The sequence below is a fragment of the Cervus canadensis genome, chromosome 1 (assembly GCF_019320065.1).
Source record: "Cervus canadensis isolate Bull #8, Minnesota chromosome 1, ASM1932006v1, whole genome shotgun sequence".
NCBI lineage: Eukaryota > Metazoa > Chordata > Mammalia > Artiodactyla > Cervidae > Cervus > Cervus canadensis.
This window is the reverse complement of record NC_057386.1, coordinates 69,757,619-69,780,195: the sequence shown is the minus strand read 5'-3', so window position 1 is coordinate 69,780,195 and position 22,577 is coordinate 69,757,619.

Below are 22,577 nucleotides of genomic sequence, written 5' to 3'. Positions count from 1 at the left end.
TCCTTTTACTTATAAAATCTCTGTTGTTCAGTAGATCTTGACATCTGTATACAATCAATGGATGATTTCTTTTTAAGGGGCAATAACATTTGCACATATGACACCATGTCCCTTTATTTTACCTTGCTTGATACCTTATACAGTAAATATAAGTTAGGCATTGTTTTAGGTAAAAGATTTATTCATATATCAAATATTGATAATTAAGTCATGGAGCTTCCCATGTAGCTCAGTCAGTAAAGAATCTGCCTGCAAGGTTGGAGACCTGGGATCGATTCCTGGGTCAGGAAGATCCCCTGTAGAAGGAAATGGCAACCCACTCCAGTATTCTTACTTGGAACATCCCATGGACAGAGGAGCCTGGCAGGCTACAGTCCATAGGTCGCAAGAGTCGGACACAACTTAGCTTTTTCTTTCTTTTTTACCTCTCAGCTTCCTTAATAGTGTAGTAAGGGAGAGAAGATAAACACAAAGAATTTAAACACACAGGAGGAGGTCAACGCTAGAAAACTAGTTAGGGTTAATTGCTCTAGGACAGGAGTCCCCAGCCTCCAAAATATAATGCCCGATGATCTGAGGTGGATCTGATGTAATAATAATAGAAATAAAGTGCATCATAAATGCAATGCACTTGAATCATCCCAAAACCATCCTCCACCCTGTCCACAGAAAAACTACCTTCCACAAAATTGGTCCCTTGTATCAAAAAGGTTGGGAACTACAGCTCTGGGGAATGTTCAGCTATTCCTTCACTGGGGGAAGGTCAGGAGGTAGTGAGTGTCAGGAGGTAGTCCATTGAGGAAGTGACCTCTGTGGGACTCTTTGTATTTGGATTGCAGGATGGGACAGAGGGGCTGGATATTCTAGAAGTGAAAAAAACAATTTTTTTTTAAAGACACCAAGGTAAACCATTCAATGTACATAAGAGGAATGATAATTTTTGAAGAGTCACTAGGGCATAGGGCCTCAGATAAGGATTAACGGAGCTATGGAAAATAGGGTGAATAAAATCATATGAAGAAGCAGCTGGGGACTCGGCTGGTGGTCCAGCAGCTTGGGTCCTATCCCTGGTCAGGGAACCACATGCTGCAACTAAGACCCGGCTCAGCCAAATAAACAAATAACAATATTTTTTTTTTTCTTTTTAAGAAGCTTAACATTGCCAGGTGAAGGACTCTGGATAAAGACTATCATAAGAAAAGAAATAAATGCTAAAAAGAATCCAGTTGTCATGGAAGGGTTCTAATGGGCTTGACCAAGAGTCTGACCACTGGTCTCATAATGAGTTTCCCAATTGTCAATTTTACTGTCCAAGATTAGAATGGGGGCAGGAATTTTAGGGTTAAATTAAAACTGCCAGCCAAAAAATTATTTCCTATTTTTCTTTTTTTTTTTTTAAGGATTTTTTAAAATCTTTGGACATATATTTCTCTGTTTTGCTTTGCTTTCTTTCCAAAGTTAAGGAAGAAATGGTAGCAATCCTCTTTCCTTGCCCTCCTATATCCCTCCCCTCCCTAGCTTTAGCAAAACAACATTATCAGCAGATCAAATGGCCAGCCATGTGCTTTGGGGTTTTTTTGTTTGTTTGTTTGTTTGTTTTCATTTTTATTGCAAGTCACTGGGGTCAGAACCAAGACCTAACCAGGACCCTCATAAATCATAACTAAGACTCTTTTCAGATGCTACACGCAGAGAAATATGCCTGTAGCCAACCTTTGCATCTCAGTGAACTTGACTTCTGCAATTTAAACAGCTTGGATGTGTTCCACCAATCTCTTGCATGCCCTAACAAGTAGGAATGTAGCCCCCATTCAGCAGGCAGTGAGGTTTTCTGTATCTCAGATTATCTGGAGAGCTCTCAATTTTATGATGGAATTTTGCAGTCATTAGCAAACTCCTGCAATCCCCATTTCTGCCAAAAATAACAATAGCTAACACTTATTGAGAACATACTTTATGCCTGGCTTATACAACCTCATTTAATCCTCACAACCTACCTACCTATTGTGACGAGTAGAGTCACTTTGTCCATTTATAAACGAAGAAACCAAGGCACAGAGAAGTTAGGTAATTCACTGCAGAACCTAGAGACAGAAAGTGAATGAATGAACAACATTTCTTTCTTCCTTCTCCAAGAGTCCACAGTCTCTGCCAGCAGATTTCCCCTGATTCTTCCCTTTTCTATCAGCGTTGTTGTGTTAATCACTCAGTCGTGTCCAACTCTTTGCGACCCCACGGGCTGTAGCCCACCAGGCTCCTCTGTCCATGGAATTCTCCACTCAAGGATACTGGAGTGGGTTGCTATTCCCTTCTTCAGGGAATCTTCCAGACCCAGGGATCGAACCCGGGTCTTCTGCATTGCAGGCAGATTCTTTACTGTCTAAGCCACCTTAAACCTGGGAATGAAGTCCTCAGACCACACCTCAGTTCCTTTCTATAAAGTTCCTTTCCAGATTTATCTCCTCACCCAGCATTTGTCAAATCATCTTGTCCTATGCAGTTTTTAGACTCTTGGTTTAAAAAAAGTTTCTCACTGAACCTTGCCCTCTATCACCATTATTCTGTTATCTTATCACAACTTTCACTATTTTATCTCGAGTGGTTTTTTTTCCACTGCATTTCATCATTTTCAAATGTCAGATTAATTTGTCATCGTGTGTACTCTTCTGAAGACCTTAAAATCGTGGCTCATCAAGACCACGATGGAGACCCACAACCCAGTTCAGACAAAAACTGAGAATTCAAATGTTGTTACCAGAACAAGAAAGAAAAACAGGACTGTTCTCCAGCTGCACATACATCTGTGTGTTTTTCCCTGTGGATGTTGACTTTGAAACGCTAAAATGCTCCCACATGGAAAAGAGCTGTCATTTTGTTGTTTATGCTCGTGAATGTGTGGAGAACCTGGTTTACAATGCCAAGCTGATTCAACCAACATGCTCAGAGGTCCTTAATTAGTTTTACAGAAATGTACAAAAGCAGGTATACTGCCCTTGTACAGAAGAATATTATGATAATTTTAATTGGATCACACATCTAAGAAAGTTTGGGTGAAATATCCCATGTTCTCCTATATACATAAAGAATAATTTTTTTAAGTTTGCACTTGATCATTTTACAGAAAAAGGGAACTAAAAGTTCTATTTATATTTTCTCTATATTATCCTCCAACTTCTGTCACTGTTCATACATAAGTACATTTTTATGTCACTGCATCATGCATGCATTGTTTTGTATTCTGACTTTTCTCCACTTCATTTAATATTCCTTTGTACCTAAATAGGCCCCATATTTGCCTTTTTTATGTCTTGGAATAACTATGTGGTGCTGCTTTGTGATATTATTGCTATTAGCCTTTTTTTTTTTTTGGCTTTGCGTCTTATTTGGGGGCTTCCCTGATGGCTCAGACAGTAAAGAGTATGCCTGCAATGCAGGAAACCCAGGTTTGATCCCTGGGTCTGGAAGATCTCCTGGAGAAGGGAATGGCAACCCACTCCATCATTCTTGCCTGGGGAATCCCATAGACAGAGAGGAACCTGGTGGGTTACAGTCCATGCAGTCACAAAGAGTCAAACATGACTGAGTGACTGAACACACATTTATTTTCTATTTTAAACTGAGTTATTTTTAATATTGTCAAGTAATTTACATTTTTCTCCAGTGATACCTCCATAGAGCACTAGCTTCAACTAAATTTTAGCTTCATCCAAACACTTTGTTTACCCAAATTTTAATTTAAAACATTCCCACATACATAACACATGAGCTGTAGCAAAAGAAAATCTCTAAACCCTCAGCTCCCCCACCCTCTTTTCCTCTAGAACTCCCCAGTCTGAACATCACCACCATGGGTAGAGTCCTAGAAGCAGAACCGCAACATGAAAACAAAGAAACAGTGTTAAAGCTTTTTTTCTTTAATGTATGCCAGACTATTCTCCAAAAAGACTAAGGCAATTTACAATGCTGGCAGCTCTTTATAACCGTGCCCACCAACCGCCATTGGTCTTCTGCTATTGTTATTGATTTATGATATTTAAATAGGTATATAGTGGCACCTGGATTTCCCTGGTGGCTCAGCAGTAAAGAATCCACCTCCGAATGCAGGAGAGATGGATTCGATCCCTGGGTCATGAAGATCCCTTTGAGAAAGAAATGGCAGCCAACTCCATTATTCTTGCCTGGGAAATCCCACGTTCAGAGGAGCCTGGAGAGATGCGGTCCATGGGGTCACATAGAGTCGGGCATGACTTAGTGACTGAACAACAACAACACTGGTATGACACATTTATATATAAATTTATGTAGCACCTCTACAACTTTCATATTATATTTCAATTGCCAATATCTGTTGGATCTTAGGAAAAGCAAGGGAATTCCAAAAAAATCTACTTCTGCTTCATTGACTATCTTAAAGCCTTTCACTGTGTGGATCACAACAAACTGTGGAAAATTCTTAAAGAGATGGGGATACCAGACCACCTTACTGCCTCCTGAGAAAACTGTATGTGGGTCAAGAAGCAATTGTTAGAACTAGACTTGGAAAAACAGATTGGTTCAAAATTGGGAAAGGAGTATGTCAAGGCTGTATAGTGTCACTCCACTTATTTAATTTACATGCAGAATACATCATGTGAAATGCTAGGGTGGGTGAATCACAAGGTGGAAATATCAATAACCTCAGATATGCAGATGATACCACCCTAATGGCAGAAAGTGAAAGAAGAACTGAAAAGCCTCTTGATAAAAGTGAAAGAGGAGAATGAAAAACCTGGTTTAAAGTCAACATTCAAAAAATGAAGGTCATAGCATCTGGTATCATCATTTCATGGAAAATAGATGGGGAAAGGGTGGAAACAGTGAGAGACTCTATTTTCTTGGGCTCCAAAATCACTGCAGATGGTGACTGCAGCCATGAAATTAAAAGACGTTTGCTCCTTGGAAGCAAAGCTTTGACCAACCTAGACAGCATATTAAAAAGCAGAGACGTTACTTTGTCAATAAAGGTCTGTCTATTCAAAGCTATGGTTTTTTCAGTAGTCATGTATGGATGTGCGAGTTGGACTACAAAGAAAGCTGAGCACTGAAGAATTGATGCTTTTGAACTGTGATGTTAGAGAAGACTCTTGAGAGTCCCTTAAGGCAGCACGGTGATCCAACCAGTCCATCCTATAAGAAATCAGTCCTGAATATTCCTTGGAAGGACCGATGCTGAAGCTGAAACACCAATATTTTGGCCACCTGATGTGAAGAACTGACTCATTGGAAAAGACCCTGCTGCTGGGAAAGATGGAAGGCAGGAGGAGACGGTAACGACAGAGGATGAGATGGTTGGATGGCATCACCAATTCAACAGACATGAGTTTGAGTAAGCTCCAGGAGTTGGTGATGGACAGGGAAGCCTGGCTTTCTGCAGTCCATAGGGCTGAAAAGAGTCAGACACAACTGAGCGACTGACATGTGTGGATGTGAGAGTTTGACCATAAAGAAGGCTGAGCACTGAAGAATTGATGCTTTTGAACTATGGTGCTGGAGAAGACTCTTGAGAATCCCTTGGGCTGCAAGGAGATCAAGCCAGTCAACCCTAAAGGAAATCAACCCTGAATATTCATCGGAAGGACTGATGCTGAAGCTGAAGCTCCAATATTTTGCCCACCTGATGCAAAGGGCCAACTCACTGGAAAAGACCCTGATGCTGGGAAAGACTGAAGGCAGGAGAAGGGGGTAACAGAGGATGAGATGGCTGGATGGCATCATTGACACATGGACATGAATTCGACCAAACCCCACAAGATAATGAAGGACAGGGAAGCCCGGGGGTGCTGCAGTCCATGTGATTGCAAACAGTTGGACACAACTTAGCAAATGAACAACAACAAATACATAGTATATATATTTTTCTAACAAATTTATCTATTGTTATTCTGTTGTTTTCTTTGCAATTTTATCCTATTATCATTACATAGCAGTTTCCCTGGTGGCTCAGGCAATTAAGAATCCACCTGCAATGCCGGAGAGCCAGGTTCAATCCCTGGGTTGGGAAGATCCCCTTGAGAAGGGAACGGCTACCCACTCTAGTAATCTGGCCTGGAGAATTCCATGGACAGAGGAACGTTTTTAGCTTTATATATTTAAGTCTCCTTGTCTGAGGTCCAAGTCTGGGGATACAGGCAGAGCCTGGTGGAGCTCATCATAGCCAACAGGGTTGTCCACAGGGCAGTGCTCAGCAGGCAGACAGGACACGTACAGTTCACGATGACAGAGTCTGAGAGAGCCCCGAGTCTGGCCAACCTGAGCACACGCTGGGACGGCTGGGTTGACGGAGGTCCTGCTGCTCTGGAGGAGTCAGAAGGGGATCCACTTGAGAGTGGATCTGGACCAGTCTGAGGCGAACTGCTCGGTCCCTAGTTCTCACCTCTATGTGGGGTGCTGTGTGGTTTGTCAGAAAAATAAGCTCGGAATAGGTCAGAAAAAAGGCAGACCCATATCAGAATCTTTCATTTTATCTATCATGATATCCTTGTTTCTTCAATAGCTGGGATTTATCATCCAATTATCAATTTCCTAGCTTGTTCCCAAAGGTAGTAGAGAAAGTTTACACAGGAACACACATTATATAATAATGTCAAAATATAAACAGAACTAGGAAATTAGGCGAAGGGAAAGTATATCATGCGGCAACCCACTCCGGTACTCTTGCCTGGAAAATTTCATGGACAGAGGAGCCTTGTAGGCTACAGTCCATGGGGTCGCAAAGAGTCGGACACGACTGGGCGACTTCACTTCACTTTAAAAAAAACAACAATTAAATGGAGTTAAGCATCTCCTATCTTTTCTGCTATTTGATGTCTTACTTTTTTTAAATTGAAGTATAGCTGATCTACAGGGCTGTAATAATTTATCCTACACAGTAAAGTGATTCAGTTATACATGTATATTTATATATACATGTGTGTATATACACATACACACACATATATGCATATACACATTCTTTTTTATATTCTTTTTCTATTATGGTTTATCACAGAATATTGACTATAGTTCCCTATGCAATATAATAGGACCTTCTTTATCCATTTAGTGCCTTACTCATTGATAAATCTGGAATTTCTCATTTTAATATTTGGTGCCTCTGTCAATAATTCAGCTCTTCTCTATACTGGTCACAGTTATCCCTGTATATTTAGTGATTACTGATGCCTTTCTCTACTGTTCTAGTATTCCTGGTATATAATCTTTCATCCTCTTAGTTTGTGAATTCCCCTAAAATTTCAATGTAATCATGTTTTCTCTTTTTAATCCAATGGTATAAAATTTTTTAATAACAAGCTTTATTTTTAGAGGAGTTTTAGGTGTTCTAACAGAAAATTATAATAAGCTTTAATTTTTAATATAATAATAATTAACATAATAAGTTTATTTTTAGAACAGTTTTAGATGTTCTACCAGGAAATTACAGAGATGGAATGGAGTTCCCATATACCTATTCTCCTATTCTAATATATCAACATATTACACTGGTTGCAAATAATGAACCACGATCAAATCGTCATTATCAACCAAAGTCCATAGTTTACTTACATCTAAGTTTTACCTGATGTCCTTTTTCTGTTCCAGGATCCCATCCAGGACATCAGATGACATCTGTCATCATGTCTCCTTAGACGCCTATTTGAGTGTAACAGTTTCTCAGAATGACCTGATTTTTTATAACCTTAATACCTTTGAGAAGTATTGGTCAGGTAGTTTATAGAAGACTCCCTTGCAACGGACTGGATGACATCTTCCCAAAATTCATCTATTGAAGCCTTAACCCTCAATTGTGAATGAGACCTAAGAGGAGGTGATGATAAAAGTTAAATGAGGCCAAATGAGTCCTAATCCAACAGGGCTGACACCCCATATAGAGGGGAAGACACAGCAGAGCGCTCTCCCCACTGAGGGAGGACACAGCGTGGAGGCCCCATCTGCAAACCAAGAGAACCCTCCCAGAACTTGGCCCTGCAGGCACCCCAAGCACAGACTTCCGACCTCCAGAACGTGAGAAAATCAATTTCTGTGATTTCAGCAGCTTATGGTACCCAGTTTGTGGTATTTTGTTATGGCAGCCCAGGCAGATGAACACATCTGTCAATTGGGATTTTTCTGATTTTTTTTTAATCATATTACATTCATGTTTTGGGTTTGGGGGAACCAGATCACAGAAGTAAAATGCCATTTTCACAACATCACTGGTTATACTGACTGTGGCCACCTGGATGAGGCAGTGTTTGTCAGGTAGATTCTCCACACTAAAATCATCATTTTCTAGATGACCAGTGCAAGTTCGATGCATGAAGAAGGGCACCCAAAGCCAGTACTCTGGGAAACCCAAAGAGATAGGGTGCGGAGGGAGACGGAAGGGGAGTTCAGGATGGCAGAAAACGTGTACCCATGGCTGATTCATGTTGATGTATGCCAAAAACCATCACAATATTTTAAATTAATCATCCTCCAATTAAAGCAAAATTTTTAAAAAATTTTTAAGTTCTCATTTTCTCCCTTTCCATCCTGTAGTTTTGGGGAGGAAGTCACTATGCACAGCCTACACGTAAGGCCAGAGGAGTCAGATTCTTCTTCTTTGAGGGTAAAGTAGCTACAGTAATTATTTGGAATTCTTGTGCAAGAAAGATGTGTCTCTTTAACCCCATTTACATATTTATTCAAGTACTTCTTTATATCAACATAAAGACAGGAGAAAGGAAGGCGGTAAGGGCTAGAATAGGAGAAATGCCCTTCATCTAGGTGGGATGGGGCTCTAGTAAATCTTTTCCTTATTATGGAGTGTATATGTTCTTATATACAGTAATAAGTAATAACTAGATAGTAATTAACACACAATACTTTTAGAGCTTTCTTACATTCTGAAAATTTGCTAAATTCACTTGTAACTTCTAATAGTGTCAGTTATCTCCATAATTATTTTGACTTTTGTAATTTATTATTTTCATTAAAAAAATTCTTAAAATATTTTTGTGTTTATTTATAGGTCTGACTTTGTTTTCATCTCAAAGAGCTACTACCAGCATTTCAAGTGGTATGCTAAATAGCACTCTATCCTTATCCTATTCCTGATTCAAGTTTTAGAATTCCGTAAGTGAATATAATACTTATTCATTCTAAATGTATAGTATTAAAAGCCATTTTAATGACTTTAAATAAATTTTAAATAAATAAAATTTTTAGCAGTTTAGTTATGTGACTGAATCAAGAAAAGATGGCACATTTCACTGAATAACTTTGGAATCAACTTAGCTTACATTGGGGGCTTTTGTTTTCTTTCCTGTTAGTCTGATAAGCAGTATCTTTGTGACATGGAGTCATCACTTTGTTGCAGTAGCCCTTTTGGACTGGAGCATATTATTCATCTACTGTATGACTATATTTTGCTTGCTAAGTTTCCTATAGTTTATCTTTAATATTTGCCTATGTTTACTTTTTTCTTTTACAGTTTATAGTGTGTGTTTAAATTCAAAACTATATTTGTCTTATTAAATAAATTAGGCAACATATTTTAGAAAAATGCATCTTCTAAAGAATCTATTTTTGGAAATTTTGGAAATTTGGAATGTCATAGTTTCATAACAATTGGGAATACCAATTTTAAATCACATAGTAACATTTTTCTGTTTATTCCTCTCTGAATAGTCAGTTTCTGTTCCTATTTCTAGTGCTTATTTCAGTTACATTATTTTTATAATTAATCATTTGATCATCAAATATATTAGTATAAACTAGAAATAATAAAACAAATTACTTAAAACAGGTTCTCAATGATCTTTTGCATTCCTGATTTTAACTAAATTTACTCTTTTCTTATCAAGTTGAACAAGTTTTTTAAATAAACCATGTCAGTAGTTTACTAATTTATTCATTATTTTGAAGAAATAACTTCGATTTTTAATGTTGTTTTTTTTTTTTTATGGGAATGCCTTTTTTTGCTTTTAATCTTTTGTGTCACACACATGCAGGTCTTCCCTGGTAGCTCAGTTGGTAAAGAATCCGCCTGCAATGCAAGAAACCCTGGTTTGATTCCTGGGTCTGGAAGATCTGCTGGAAATGGGACAGGCTACCCACTCCAGTATTCTTGGACTTCCCTTGTAGCGCAGCTGGTGAAGAATCCACCTGCAATATAGAAGACCTGGGTTCAATCCCTGGGTTTGGAAGATCCCATGCGGAAGGGAAAGGGTACCCACTCCAGTATTCTGGCCTAGAGAATTCCAGGGACTGTATAGTTCATGGGGTCACAAAGAGTCAGACACGACTGAGTGACTTTCACTTTCACACACATGCAGGATCTTAGTTCCACAACCAGGGATCGAACCCGAGACCTCTGCAGGTGAAGGTGAAATCTTAAGCACTGAACAACCACGGAAGTCCCTTAAATGCTGTTTTATTAATTTTTCATTTTTGCTATTTCAGCTCTTAGTTTTATTTCAGCATCTCCTTTTGCAATTACATGGAATTTTTATAGAGGATCATATTTTAAGGGTAGCTTATATCATTTCTGTAGAAAGAAAGCCAAGTAGCATCTAGCATACTTCGTACAGCTTTGTCTTTTTGTCCTGTGAGGGTCGACAAGTTCATCATATTATTTGAAAATGAATTTACCCAGAACAGACAAAAAAGATATGTACAAATCAATAAACAATGTCAGACTGGATACTATATCACTAAACTATTTATCATACAAATTCTGAAACAGAAAAAGTTTTCAAATAGACAGAGAAATGCCAAGAACATATAAAAGGTTTAAAAGGCATGGTTGCACTGGGTCTTTACCTTTTATATAGTCATGATTTTTAAAGGTTTATAATAAGAACCAATAACTAGACCGACATGTAAGATTGACTCCTATCAGTCTACACATTACCACCAGGGCAAGAACTTCCCTCAGATCCTTGCTTCCAGGTGTGACTCACCCCACCCAAGCTCAGCCAACCTTTCCTACTTTAAAGAACTACTTTTCCTCGAGGTGCTTTCAAATTCTAATGAGATCTCCAGATGTGTATTGCAAAATACCTGTGGCCCTTTACACACTTTCATCATTGGCTCATAAACAACTCTTCTTTTATTTTCAAACAGCCTCCACGAGTTTCAAGGTTTATTTCTTTAAAAAGTTTTGCTTGACTCCACAATTCTAGAGGATTTTGTATTTTTTTCTAAAAGTCAATGAGCTTTAGCTTTGAGGAATTTCTTTTTGTACCTGAAGACCTCTTCAGTTTACATTTTTGTTGATCATAGTGCTGACAGGTCTTGTCAAAAATAACAAGCTGTCAACCTAACTAATCTTTGTCTTTAAGACAGTAGGCTAATCCTAGCACAGTCTGTGAAACTTCTGGACTCTACCATGTGTGGTTAATGATAGGAGGTAGAATAAACAATAAAAAAACTCACACAATGTATAATTTTACACATCACAGCATACTGACAGAGTGGCTTCTATTTTTTCATCCATTTTTGCTTTATTGCTCTTAGGTAGGGTAAATTTTACATTGCTCTTTTTGTTTTTAAGTAAAACCCTGGACTACACCGCAGTACAACAATAGAAGAAAGTAACAGGGAGGAACGCTTTATAATAAATGTTAGGACTGAAAAACATACATCCTCACACTATCCCAGAAGTGTCCTAAGGCCAGGAGCCATGCCTTGCGCATCTTTGTAAAACCTCTCTTTTAGCACTGTTCTGGATGCACCTCTCCATCCCTACCAAGGACTGGTTTCCATTGGTCCACACAAGACATCCACAGAAATTTTTTTTTTAAATCTCTTCCTCAGAAGGAAGAGATGTGAAAGTTAAAGGTAATGTACTGTTTATTGGGCTTCCCTGGTGACACAGAAGGTAAAGAATCTGCCTGCAATGCAGGAAACCCAGGTTTGATCCCCGGGTTGGGAAGATCCCCTCAAGAAGGGAATAGCTACTCACTCCACTATTCTTGCTTAGAGAATTCCATGGACAGAGGAGCCTTGTGGGCTACAGTCCATGGAGTCTCAAAGAGTTGGACATGACTGAGTGACTAACACTTTCTCTTTTCATAGTGTTCATTTCTGTTATAACAAATGCAACAGGTGTAAAGTTATTATTTATCAAATTCACAAGTCAAACTCCTGAACATAAAGTACAAAATTCAATATTGAAACACAGTAAAAAAAAAAAAAAAAGAATTACAATTAATTCTAATGTAGTAAAATAATTATATATCATTCTTCCTGGGCAAAGAAACTTGTTAGAGCAATTTTGATCTTTATTTGTAACTATGTCTCATTCTGTAGAAATGGTAGCTGAGCTAGACTACAGTTTTTTGTAATGTTGTAGACCTTAAAGCATGTTTAATAAATTTTTTTCAATATGATAATAAATTCTCTACTGGCACTGATACTGACAGAGACAAACATAAACTGGGAGCCAGATACATACCTGGAACTGTGTGCAATAAATTAATGCTGCATGATGATATCCCATCACTAGGTTAGCACGTTCATCACTCAATTTCAGTTGTAAATTTTTATGTATTCATTTCTACAGATTTCAAAGTAAATATGTCATCTAGAACAGAGGTCTGCTAACAATGGCTCCAGGGCCAAGTCTGACCCGCCATCTGTTTTATACAGTCCCTAAGTTAAGAATGGGTTTTGCATTTTTAAATGATTGGAAAAAATGTTAGCAGTATTACATGACACCTGAAAGTTTTAGGAAATTAGAATATCAGCATCCACCAATAAAATTTTACTGGAACACAGTCCTGCTCATTTGCTTATGTATTGTCTATAGCAACTTTTATGGTTTTTCCAGTAGTCTTGTACCCATGTGAGAACTGGACCATAAAGAAGGCTGAGCACCGAAGAACTGATGCCTTCGAACTATGGTGTTGGAGAAGACTCTTGAGAGTCCCTTGGACTGCAAGGAGATCAAATCAGTCCATCCTAAAGGAAATCAACCCTGAATATTCATTGGAAGGACTGATGTTGAAACTGAAGCTCCAATACTTTGGCCACCTGATGCTAGGAAAGATTGAAGGCAGGAGGAGAAGGGGACGACAGAGGAAGAGATGGTTGGATGGCATCACAAACTCAATGGACATAAGTCTGAGCAAATTCCGGGAGATGGCGAAAGACAGAGAAACCTGGTGTGCTGCAGTCCATGGGCTCACAAGGAATCGGACACAACTTAGCAACTGAACAACCACAAATAGCAACTTTTACTCTGCAGCAGTAGAGTTGAGTAACTGAACAGAGACCAAATGGCCCATAAAGTCTAAAATGTTTACTGTCGAACCCTTCTGCAAACTCCTGCAAACTCAATGATGGCTATGATAGGAAAAGTCTTTTGATACTGAAAACTTTTTAAAATGAGAAGCATAAGTTATTATTATGTAGAATTAGCAATGGTTACAATATCATTATTACAAACTATTATTCTGCATTATTATGATTTACTATATTCATATTGCATGTTATTATTCTTTATTCATCTATACTATCAATATATCTATATGTTTACTTGTGTGTGTGTGCTCAGTTATGTCCAAATCTGTGGACCCTATGGACTATAGCCCACCAGGCTCCTCTGAGCATGGGATTTCCCGGGCAAGAATACTGGAGTGGGTTGCCATGCCCTTCTCCAGGTGATTTTCCCCACTCAGGGATCAAAGATCCCCACACCACATCTCTTGTAGCTCCTACATTGGCAAGCAGGTTCTTTATCACTAGTGGGAAGCACCTGGGAAGCACCATCTATATGTTTAGATATATTTAACATCGTTGGCAATTTCTAAAAATGCACAACACACTTCCTCTAATTTAGTTTTTAATGACATGATGTTATCAATTTTCTTCCCAATCACATATTTGACAAAGGTTTTTAAGTTTTTTAATTTTTAGTAAATTTGTTTTAAATACAATTCACTGTTTGACTGAAGTAAAAAACCAGTTCGTTAGTTCTTGAAAGACAGAAAATTTATTGTTGTCAAAAAAATTTTTTTAACTGCACTGCTCACTATCAAGTGTAAAGAATGTACAAATTAGGAGCTAAAGGCTCTTTTGTGTAATCTGTTATGTTTTCTATACATACTTATAGCCTTGGCCCCTCCAACTGTTTTTACGTTTATTAAGTGCTTTTTCAAGTGGTTCGGTCCACAAGAAATGTACATAAGTCTTCTTTATTTCATTTACATGGGAAATTCCAATCCAAAAGTTCACATGTGGAAATATATGCATTTCTATAATCCACATACCTAACAACAATTTCTCTTTACCTGGCCTACATTAGAGATTTCATCTAAAATGATTAAATTATGTTTTATATTTGTTTTGATCCAAACTATTCTGTTATAATTTTGGTTTTTTCATTCCATCCTCTAAGAAGTATGCTATGTTGCCAGTGTTTTTATTCTGTGCAAATGTCTTCCATAACATAAAATTCTGCTATAGTTTCTTCAAAATACAGCAAATTACCATTATCTCACTCACAGAGTTTCTTGAAAAACCTTCTCAATGTTAAAACAGCTTGGCCAAAAACTGAATCGTGTATATTAAGAGGCTTCCATAGTACACCAATATTTTTCTCTTTTTCAAATCATCTCTGGTAGCATTGACAGTTATACAATTTTTCTATATAAGATTTCAATTTTGAATACTTCCATTACTGTTGATGTGCATTTCTTTTTTTTTTTTTTCATGCTTAGTAAGAATATGTAATTAGAGCTGACAGTCATTGAGTGCTTTCTCATTCATTAGTGGATCTTTTTCTGTCCCCAAAGTACTTAAAATATAGACCAAAAAATAGAATCTTTTGAGGTAAAACAGCCATAATCTAATCAGTTTCAACATTTGGGACAATTTGTGAATAATCACATGTGAAATATTCTTGCCTACAGTTTCTCTGGGAATGTTATACTTTCCTACAAAAATTGGATACTTTTCTACAAAAATGGCATGTTTTTTTGTTTCATATTCAAATTAGATGGCCATGAACCTGGATGGCAAATAGAATGTTCAGTTTAAAAGATTCTTCAGTGTTTTCTCTGCTTCAAGTTGTTCTTCAAATTCTTCTTTTAGAGTTGACGTTGAGGTGGAAGGTAAATTAACACACTGCTCCATTAATGACACATCCGTGCTGCATTCTGCTGAGTATTCTAGTTCTGAAATTCTTTCCTTTTTTGTTGTCATTCCACCTATTTCTCCAGAAAATTTATTTAACCAGCCAAAGTTTCTCTTTACTTTTTTCTAATAATTTTCCAAATATATCTTTTCTTAAACCAAAAATTTCAATTTTGTTTTCAATTTCTGAAGTAAAATAGCACCTTTTTCAAAAATTTGTAACATTTGAAAATAATATTTTATGTCTCTAAATCTTAAGTAGTTAAACTTTTTAACAACATTTCCATAGTAGCAACAAGAAAAAACCAATAATATATTATACCACAATGTATAAGGTTACATATTATATATCGGGCTTCCCTGGTGGCTCAGTGGTAAGGAATTCACTTGACAGTGCAGGAGGGTCGGGTTTGATCCCTGGTTTGGGAAGATCCCTGGAAGAGGAAATGGGCACCCACTCCAGTAATCTTGCCTGAGAAATCCCATGGACTGAGGGCCCTGCTGGGCTACAGTCCATGGGGTCGCAAAGAGTTGACATGACTAAGAAATTGAGCATGTATTTTATATTACAGTAAAATGTTGTTGTTCATTTGTTTAGTCATATCCAACTTTTTTGGGACCCCACTGGATTGCAGCACACCAGGCTTCCCTGTCATCCACTATCTCTCGGAGTTTGTGCAAACTTGCATCCATTGAGTTGGTGATGCCGTCCAACCATCTCATTCTCTGTTGCCTTCTTCTCTTCCTGCCCTCAATCTTTCCAAGAATCAGGGATATTTCCAATGAGTCGGCTCTTCACATCAGGTGGCCAAAGTATTGGAACTTCAGCATCAGTCTTTTCAATGAATATTCAGGACTGATTTTCTTTAGGATTGACTGGTTTGACTCTCCTCCAAAAAGAGTCTCTAGAAGTCTTCTCCAACACCACAGCTCAAAAGCATCAATTCTTTGGTGCTCAGCCTTTTTAACGGTCCAACTCTCACATCCATACATGACTAGTGGAAAAGCCATAGCTTTGACTATATGGATGTTTAGTTGGCAAAGTGACATTTCATGCTTTTTAATATGCTATCTAGGTTGGTCATAACTTTTCTTCCAAGGAGCAAGCATCTTTTAATTTCATGGCTGCAATCACTCTCTGCAGTGATTCTGGAGTCGAAAATCTGTCACTGTTTCCATTGTTTCCCCATCTGTTTGCCATGAAGTGATGAGACCAGATGCCATGATCTTAGTTTTTTGAATGCCGACTTTTACGCTGACTTTTCCACTCTCCTCTTTTACCCTCAACAAGCAGCTGTTTAGTTCCTTTTTGCTTTCTGCAATTAAGGTGATATCATCTGCATATCTGAGGTTATTGATATTTCTCCCAGCAATCTTGATTCCAGCTTGTGCTTCATCCAGGTCAGTACTCCGCATGATATAGTCTGCACAGAAGTTAAATAAGCAGGGTGACAATATACAGCTTTTATGTACTCTTTTCCCAATTTGAAACCAATCCATTGTTCCATGTCCAGTTCTGTTGTTTTTTGACCTGTGTACAGGTTTCTCAGGAGGCAGGTCAGGTGGTCTGGTATTCCCATCTCTTTAAGAATTTTCCAGTGTGTTGTGATCCACACAAACAGCTAGAATGCAACTACTTAGTGTTTAAGAAATGATTGATTTTGAATGTGAAACAATTGTTGTTCAGCAGGAGCAAATAAACGATAATAAAATGTCTCTAAGAGCATAAATAGAATTCATTTTTTAAAAACATATTAAAACTTATGGTTACTAAAGGCAAGGGGAGAGAGAAATTGGGAGATTGGAACTGATAAACACACTACTATATTTAAAACAGATAACTAATAAGGATCTACTGTACAATGAAGGGAACTCTACTCAATACTCTAATGATCTATAAGGGAAAAGAATCTAAAAAAGAGTGGAGGTATATAAACATATATATATATATATATATATATATATATGATTCACTTTACTGAAACTAACACAACATTGTAAATTTACTATACTCCAAAATAATTTTTAAAAAGTTATATAAAAACGCATCACCAAGGTAAGACGAACTTTTCCTGTATGAGCAAATGACACCTATCAGGATTCTTTTAGAGTGAAAGTACAGTTCCTGGTGAATGTCACTAGTGGCTTTTAGAGAGGACTGTGGAACAGTTTTACACTTACATTCCTGTTTTGCTTTAACAAAGCATCATAAATTGGAGGGAGTAACACATCGAGCGCATGCAGAATTCAGCACTGGATACCCATCCTAGTGGGAGAGGGAAGCAACATACAGATTAATTCTCTGTTGCTAGGATGATAATGTACTATCAACTAGGTATAGAGAAAGTGCTTTGGGGAAATAAGAGAGAGGAAGAATTCACTAGGAAGGATGATGAAACTCTCATTAATTGATTGACCAAATATTGATTGCAGATCTGACAGGCAAGAACTATTCTTAGCACTAATGCAAACAAAATAGCAAAAACACCTTTTTGAGCTTCTCTCCATGGAGGGAAGCAGACCATAGACAGATGAAAGGTCTCTCAGGACTTCCTTGGTGGCCCGTGGCTAAGACGCCACGCCTCCAATGGAAGGGGCCCAGGCTTGATTCCTAGTCAGGGAACTGTATCCCACATGCTGTAACTAAGACCCAATGCAGCAAAACAAAACATAATAAAAAAATTAAAATTTAAAAAAAAATCTCTCAAACTGTAAAGTGCTCTGGAAAGCAATGATGGCAGAGGACTGGAGTTGTGTGGGAAAAGAGCAATTTTAGATAGGGCAGTTGAGAAAGCCTCCATAGGGAGACTACATTTCAGTGACGCCCTGAAGGAGGCCAGGGAGGAAGTCGTGTGACGCTGGTGAATATCATGGAGGTTGAGCCAACCACCTAGGAGAGGGCAAGAATGGGTGAGATGGAGGGTTACATGTTCAGAGAACAGCATGAAGGCCAGTGTGGCTACAGCAGGGAGGAAGCCAAGCTGTAGAAGACGTGGAGAGAGACCAAATGAAGGGCCGGATCATGTAGGACCTTGTAGACCACTGTGAGCGGGCTATCTCCCAGTGAAAAGGAAAACAGAGACAACTATGTCAAAACCCTGGACTGGAGACAATCGTGGCTCAGACCAGAATGGCAGCAGTGAAGATGGTCTGAGGTGCTCATACATGAATCTGTACATCTCTTTCAACAAACATTTCCTGAGTGCCTCCCACATACCAACTATTGTGCCCAGCTCCAGAGCTTGGCCTGAATTCCTTGCGTCAAGGCTCTGGCCTCCCTTGACCAGTGACTCAAACTATTGAAACTGAGTTTCCATTGAAACTGAGAGCTGCCGCTTCTGAAGTATGAATGCTCTCAGGTCAAGCTGACCTCCAGGATCCTGACTGTGGCCCAAGCCAGACTGCCCCTTGCTGGATGTGGACATGGTGACTTGAACTCACTCAAACCCACCAGCAGCAACCTGCTCATAGTCAGGGTTACTGTCCATAAAAGGCAGAGGCGGCAACTTTCACAGCACATACGGAGGATAGCACCCAACTGGCACAGACACCCAAGATCACTGTGTCTGAAGAGAAGCAGTGAAGATGAAAAGCACTGGAAAGGCAGACTTCGTCCCAGAATGCCGCCGTGTGACACTTGGACTTCATCCTCTGGGGCAGGGGTCCCCAGTGCCCGGGCCATGGACAGGTGCCAGCCCATGGGCTGTTAGGAATCAGGCTTTACAGTAGGAGCTGAGTGGCAGCAAGCAAATCTTCACCTGTATTTACAGCCGCTCCCTATTGCTTGCATTTCTGCCTGAGCTCCTCCACCTCAAGTCGGATCGGTGGCACCACTACAGTAAGCTGTATCATTATTTCATTATATATCACAATGAAATAATAATAAAATACACAATAACTGTAATGCACTTGAATCATCCTGAAACCATTCCACCACTGGGTCCATAGAAAAACTGTCTTCCACGAAATCAGTCCCTGGTGACAAAAAGGCTGGGGACCACTGCTCTAGGGCAAAGCCAGTGGACACATATCTTTTATTGCATGCTTTTCATAAATGCAGTAAACTGGATTATTGTTCAGCAAATGATTACCCTCTCCTCTCCTTCCAGGCAAGAATACATGAGCCTTTCCTTGCCAACATGGGGCTTAGGCCTGTGCTTTGCTTTTATCAGTCAACTATGGACGGAAGAAACAGCGCTAGTCTCAGGCGAGGACTGAGGCAGGGAGAGATTCTGCCAGGCTGTTTACAGTTACATGCTTTGCCATGAGAAGGGTTTCCCTGACTGACTGATAGTCCTAGGATAAGGGGAGACATCTAGCAGTCTTAAATCCAACGCAGAAATCCAAACCAGCTCCTCAGACAAGTCACAACCAACCAGAGGGCCCCATAGCTGATCCCAGCCAACCTAGAAAGTAGTAACTGTTTATTACTGAAAACCACATAGATTGTGGGATCATTTGTACCGTGGCATTATTGCAGCAAAAAACAATTCAATACAATCAAAAAAACTTTTGAGCACACATTCCACATACACATATTTATTTGGATGTACATACATGGACCACTAGAAAATGTGCATAAAATATAAATTAAAGCTTTGAACAGTATAATCTGAAAGCTAATTAGGTGTTAAGTCCTAATAGTTTCTATCTCCCAATGGATCATCTTAAGCATTTCCTGGGATGATGAGTCCAAATTTGGAGACTGGACTGTACTCTGGGCCACCAGATTTTGTTGTTTAAATATACTAAAGCCTTGTTTAACACTTATTTTATTCCAGTGTCTAGGGATGGATGCAAAAAAAAAAAAAAAAGAATAAGACAAGATCAGGTCACTGGTGTTGAAGAAGGTTTAAAACAAGAAAAGCATATAAGATTTCAGAGAGATTACTTTGGACATAGAAAGAAGAATACATCAGAGAGAAAAGGAGAGCAATTTTAATGGTAGAGTTATAAAGTTATGGAAATCAGCCAAGAAGGCCGCACTGGGTGCTGAGAAGGATGCAAAGAACAAAGGAGAGAGAGAAAAGACGAAAATCTGGAAATAGTTTGAAATGATCCTCAACTTCATCATGATTCACCTAACAAACTTTAGCTAATCTTCATAGGTACCCATGAAATAATAGTTTATATTTATAAACTGTGATTAGTAAAATCTTCTCACATACTTAATTTTGTTAATTTTAATCCTCACAGTAACCCTACGAGATGGATATTAACATCCTCATTTGGTAACTGAAGACCACTAAGGCTCAAATACATCTTCCCTTACATCTAAAAAGATACAGAAGAATCTGGAAACATTTATCTCTTTGGGCCTGTAGTTAATTTTTGCAGTCAGATGTGAAAAGATCTTCCTTCACTTTGAAAGATGACAGCAATTCTATACGTTAATTTGTCTAATGAGCAAGCAGCTAAACGTGTAGTCTTAGTGAAAATGAGATAGCCATGTGGTTTGGTGAGTTATACAGACAATATTATAGACATTCTGTCATGTGTGTCGCAAAGCTTTCATCAGCTTAAGGAAACATTCTGGTGAGTGTATCCAGTATGAAGACTCTTGATAAGAACAAATGATATAGATCTCCAGTTGCTTTATGAGATGTGGGATCCTTATCTACATTTTACAATGCATATACTCACATATAGCCTTATGAAACTCAGATCTAGCAGAATGAATTGAAAGCTGGGCAAACTTTGATAAGAGCAATGTATTAAAAAAGAAATGGATATGTGGAACCTAGAAAAATGGTACAGATGATCTTATTTGCAAAGGTGAAATAGAGACACAGACATAGAGATAAAATACATGGATACCAAGAGGGGAAGGGAGGGTGAGTTGGCAAACTGGAATTGACACATATACACCATTGATACTACGCATAAAATAGAAAACCAATGAAAACCGACTATACAGCACAGGGGATTCTACTCAACGCTCTATGGTGACCCACATGGGAATAAAATCCAAAAGAAAGGGCATATATGTGTGTGTGTGTACCTGATCCACTTTGCTGAAAAGCAGAAACCACAAAACGTGAAAAGCAACTATACTCCAATTGAAAAAATAAGAAATGGGTTTAGAGAAGGATCACCTTCAAGATCAAGTGCCACAAATTATAAGAAGTGCAGACTTGAGTTGTTCACTTCCATCTGAATTTCAAGGGGGTGGTTGGGAGGCTTAAATAAGATAACAAATGGGAAAGTGCTTTGAAAGCATATTTAGTCGTCCAAGAAACAGTTACTGCATCGGCTATACACATGTGAACAATACAAGCATTGGGTCTGCCCTCGTAGAGGTTACAATGTTAAAATAGCTATTTACTGAGTAACTTTTATGTGCCCAGCACTGAGATAGGCGCAGTGGATAGATGGTGAACAAACTCATGTCGTTTAGGTGCTTAGTGTATAGAGGAGAATATAAAATACGCAAGCCATACATGTAAGTGTAAAACTGAAATAGAAAAAAGTGCAAGGAACGAAAGAGGCACCCTCTGCTATTTCAGGAATTTCACCTCAACAGAAAGATCACTTAAACTTAATTCTGAACAATGATTAGGAAAAAACAATTAAGGGCACAGATCAGCTGGTGCAACTTCCAGGGGGAAGTTCACACGTAAAGGGAGAGAGCTGGGACTATCTTATGAATGTGAAGAAAGTCAGTGTGACTGGATTAACAAATGAAAGAGGTCCCAAAACAAGATAAAGTTAGGAGAGACGTAGCATCCACCGCTGTATAGGCTATTTTAAGGAGTTTCTCACTTTATCTCAGGAGCCCAGGAACTCTATCACAGAGCTTTAAAGGGTGGTAATAAGTTGTGAACAGTATGCTCATATTTGCCTTTTGTAAAGATCACAGAACTACAATGTGCATATCTGACTGGAATATTCTGAAGCCAGAGTGACAGAAAAGATAGAGAAGTCCAGAGGCTAACGGGTGGATTGAATGAGATACAATGGACTATTACTCAGCCATAAAAAAAGAATGAAATAATGCCATTTGCAGCAACATAGATGAACCTAGAGACTATAACATTAAGTGGAGTAAGTCAAAGATAAGTATCATATAAATCTCTTATGTGTGGAATCTTAAAAAAAATGAAGCAAATGAATTTATTTACAAAACAGACTCACAAAATAGAAAACAATCTTACGGTTACCAAAGGGGATGACCAAGGTGTGTGCTGTCTGCTTAGTCGCTCAGTCCTGTCCGATTCTTTGCAGCCCCCTGGACGGTAGCCTGCCAGGCTCCTCTGTTGATGGGGATTCTCCAAGGAAGAATACTGGAGTGGGTTCCATGCCCTCCTCCAGGGGAATCTTCCCAGCCCAGGGATTGAACCCAGGTCTCCCTCATTGCAGGAGGATTCTTTACCATCTGAGCTACCAGGGAAGTCCAAGAATACTGGAGTGGGAAGCCTATCCCTTCTCCAGAGGATCTT